The sequence below is a fragment of the Chlamydotis macqueenii genome, chromosome 9 (assembly GCF_036417535.1).
Source record: "Chlamydotis macqueenii isolate bChlMac1 chromosome 9, bChlMac1.mat, whole genome shotgun sequence".
In the NCBI taxonomy this organism is placed as follows: domain Eukaryota; kingdom Metazoa; phylum Chordata; class Aves; order Otidiformes; family Otididae; genus Chlamydotis; species Chlamydotis macqueenii.
In genome coordinates, this window is record NC_141564.1 from 17,124,007 (window position 1) to 17,128,598 (window position 4,592).

The following is a 4,592-nucleotide window of genomic DNA, read 5'->3' on the forward strand; positions in this document are numbered from 1 at the left end:
AGGAGGGGGCAGAAGCCGCCGCCGGACCGGGCGAGCGGCTCGGTTGGCGCCTCTCCTGACGCGGCTGCGGCCTCGGGCTGCTGGGCGGCAGCGCGGCCGAGCCCCGGCCGTGAGTTTGGGCGGTACCGGGGGCCTGGCCGCCTGCTCTGTTCGGACCCAGGGCAACTTCTGCGCGCAGAGGCCGGAGCTAATACGGCCGGCATCGTGGAGAAAGTTTAAAATAAACAGCTCGCTTTCCTTGAACAAAAGCGGCTTTTTTTTTTTTTTCTTTTGTACTACAGAAATTTGGCCTTTATGTTTGTGTAACAAAGCAGATGTGGGGGAAAGTCTCAGGTTCGTTAGCGCATCCCAGAAGCCGGGCCATCCTTTCACGTGAGCACGACAAATTAACTCTTCGTTAACAATCTGAGCGCGGCTCATCCGAAGCATTACTAAGTCATGAGGAAAAATAAAGGCAGCAGTTGTAATCCGGGCTCCGAACAGGACCAGCGAACAGTCACAATGCCATCAACATATTCATAGCTCCGCTTGCCTCCAAATCAGCCACTGTACAGATGAGGAGAACGTGAACATTGATAAAGGTTGTGCTTAATGCATAAGGACAAGGCCGCTGCCAGTATAACCAATAAGAGATCCTAATAATAAAAATAGGTAGCATTTACTTCCCTGATGTATGTGATCCATGCTCAGTTCCACACCATGAGTTTAAAAGTGTATGAACTGATTGTTTTGAATCTGGGCAGAGCGCCAGGGGTACGCGATGCTAATAGGTATCTATCTTTTATTGTGAGACCTTCCTGGGTTTTAAATAGCATGTGATCTTTGCAGCATATTTGAGGAAGAGGGACTAAGGATCACTGAGGAGAAAAGGCAAGCAAAAAGAAAAGCAGACCTGAAGAAGGCAGAAACAAATGGTTGTGCGTGAGGGAAGAGCCTGCCAGGTGGAAGCATGATGTGCCTGTTTACCCAAGATTAAGGAAGTCAGTCCTGCCTCTGTTCAGGCTCCTCAGAGGTGAAAGAGCCAACGACCAAATGGATCTTGCAGCAAGGAACTCTTGTGGTGTTGAAGGGCTCCCCTAGCACAGGGGTAGGAGTGTTTCCAGAATTTAGAGTCGGGGCCTTTGTGTTCTCTAGCCAAATGGCAGAGTTCCCAAATTCACTTTGCTGTGCAGAGAAGCGAAGGCCTCTCATTTTTGAACTTCTGAAAATTACAAAAGAGCTCATGGCTGAAGTGTGAAGTTCTTGTGACTGCTCTAGGCGTGAGCAGCAGTGGAACGTGTGACACTATAATTCAGAGTGACAGAAACCCTGGGATATCTCTTTCCTCAAAATCCTTTGGCTGTGTTAACACCAACAACACCCTTGAGCACATTGGCTTTCCAATCCACTTGCAAGAAAGTTGCTGCAAGTCTCGCTATCCCTTGGTGCCACTTTGTACTAAAAACTGCACCTTTGCCTTCGCATCTCTGGCAGGTGTGACAGTTTCTGAGCTGCCATTGCAGGTGATGAGATGCCTCTAGCCTGCTTCCCCAGAAGCTGTTCTCTCAAGGTGCAGATAAATGAGCTGGTGTTTCTCCACATCAGCGTAACTGGGAGATGGTTTCATAAGCTGCGGCTTCATCCCATCCCATGCTTGATGGAAGGAGTGGTACAGCTGCATATCTGCAACCACCCAGACGCACGCATCTCTCCCGGCCTGGCCAAGGTGCGAGATGAGAGTCCAGCGAGCAGCTGAGTCTCTGGATGCTGGGGAATGTGGAGAGCTTGGCAGCTTCTTCAGCAGGGTCTGGGAACTCCCATCACGCCGTGCCCTGGAGACGGGTGCTGGAAGCTGGGGGGTCAGAAGCCTGGAAGGAGAGAGAATAAATGGCTGAAGCACGGTGGAAGCACAGACAGATGGGGAGTGAAACGGCATCCAGGACCGTGTTAGCATTTGCACGGCCCAGCTTACCCCTAGAGCTGCTGGGCATTTGGTCATGTGCAGATGCACCTGCTCGTGCTCTAACATGGCCTTGGTGCCAACAGTTGATTGTATTTTGCTTTAAGTTCTTGGGAAGTAAAATTATTGCAGGTACTTTAAGAACCAGATCCTAATCCTGGTGGCTAAATCTAGCCTAGTGTATGATTTCTGAATATGGCGTGTATTATGTGGGTTATCAGTAAGGTCCTGTGTTGTCCTAACATGTCTCTTTTCACAAGAGTTTTTGATGTAAACCACCTATTTCTGAAAGGTCAGGAAAAAGACATGAAACACAGAAGTACCCGCTTTCACTGTCAGCCTTCTCCATGGTGAGGCCGGGTGGTAATTTTCTTGCTAATGAAACAGCAGAATTTGGTCTTTAGGAGAGGAAGAACCAGGTCTAGAAACGTGTCCCGGGGCACCACGAGTTGCACACCTACAAGAGGCGAAACTGGTGCCGCCAGCCTGGCACGCAGGAGGCAGACACCAGCAGGACGAGTGGCCAGAGGCACATGGTGCTGAAGAGCCTGGAGAACCAGACACGGAACTCGGTGTGATGGAAGCTGCGGGACAGAGGGGTGTCACTGTGCGTTAATCACACCCTTCCTGGTCTCTGTCCCTTACAGGTGACTTTGCAGCCTCATGCCTTGGCTTCTGACGGAGAGAAACCATGTTCTCAGAGCCTCTGGGGCTCCACGACCCCACTGCTTGGGGAGAGTACTCTGGATTTACAGTTTATTTTCTCAGGCAATGCAGGGATATAAGGTGAATTATCTGCTGCTTAAAAGGGACCTGGGTTGCAGAATCACAAGGGGAAGAGACGGGGTGAGTCAAGAGATAATGCCAACATTAAAAGATAAAAAGGATTAAAATCTCCCTGCACGCAGAAAGCTGTGTGGGTGGAGCAAGAGGTTGCAATAGCAGTTTAAAAGAGGATGAGACAGCTGGGCATCCTCGTATTTCTCTCTTAAAAAAATAGAAATCTGTCCCAAAAGCTGAGCTTAGCTGACGCTATCCTCCAAAGTCCGCGTCTGTCAGCCAGGCTTGCTGTCTGCGGCCGGGAGATGTCAGGACAGCCTGACTAACGGACCCTCCTGGCTGACCTACGTGGGGCTATAACGCAGCTGATTTTTGCCCACAGGCTCCAGCAAGAGGTTGCAAAAATGATCCATGGGAAATAGCTCACAATCATCTATTTCCATTTCCGTTTCAGCCTTGGACTTCAGCTTTAACGACTCTTGAGACAAATGCAGCCACGCACTGCTTGCCCAAGGCAACTGGTCCAGCGTGTCTGCAGGGTGACACGAACCGTGGTGGAGGGCCCGTTTAGGATGTGATTAAAGAGGTAATTCTCTCTCCCTGTGCAGATGAGATCTAAGTGTGGCTTAAGTAAATTACTGAATGGCTTGTTATAGCCCTGGCTGAGTTCCCTTGCTGTGCAGGGCCTGTTTTTTTACATCCAATTTGCGGTGAAACCCCAAGTGTCACAATGGCATCCCAACACCTGCATCTCTGCGCTTGTCTGACACCCCTTTTCTGGAAGATGGGACCCTGGGGACCCGCTGCGGATGGCTCTGAGGCGCAGGCTAAGCCCCATCAGTTTTCCTAATAGTTTCTGATGTTCGTTCCCTGAAAGCTCTGCCGTCCTGGTGGTGCCGGTTCACGGTTTGATCTTCAGGGACTAGCTGACTGAAAGCTAGAAGTACTTTGCTCTTGGCTAAAGGATTTTTAACAGAAGCACGCTTTATTCACAGCGTGGCACAGATGAGTGTGCAGACTTTGGGAAGGGTAACAACCCCCAAAGCCCTCCTGTTCCCAGCCCTGCTCTTCTAAGTCTCCAGAGTCTTCTGGCTCCTGATCTGTGTCCTGGAGGGAACCTCAAACTGTCTGGCTCCCTCCTTGCTCACCTGCATCACAGACTGAGCTCTGCCCTTTGGTTTGTCATTTGTATGGGCCATTTTTCTATGGAATTTAAAGTCACTTCTAGCACCTTGTGATCTTTCACCCCATCTCTTGGTGTTTTCCCATTCACGCCCCAGCAGGTCTGGCCAGAGGCTGGTAGCCTCCATCGTCCTGCCCTGTGCAACCTTTCAGTCCTTTTTTGCTGTTAACGGCCCAGCTTCTGCTCTCAGGCGTTGCCCAGTTCTTGCCGTAGAATGGAAGCTGTAATCCCCTCTGAGGGCCGTGGCACGTGCAAGGACTCAAAGGAGGAGCGGGACCTGAAACCGACCAGTGCTGCCAGGCCGTCAGAACAAAGAACGCGCGAAAGCCTTACAGTGGTGGCCCTTCGCACAGGCCATTCTGGGTGCCAAAGCCCCACGATGCTGCCACGGCACCTCACATTCCCGAAACAGAGAGGCACCAACTGATTAATTTGTAATTAAGCAACTTCTCAGGACAGGCCAGGCAGCGTTTGCTGAGGGGGCTGCTGTGCCATGGCTCAGCGGGGGCCGCCGCCAGCACACCCACCCTGCCGTCCTCTGCTCCGGGGGGGGCCCAGCCAGCCTCACCCCCGCCGCCAGCGGGCGTGCACCGGCCCCGGTTGCCGAGCGATGCCGGGGCGCGGTGCTCTGGGCCTGCGGCCGCCCGAGGGCGGAACGTTCCGTGCGCGGCCGCGCGTTCCGGGGGGAAG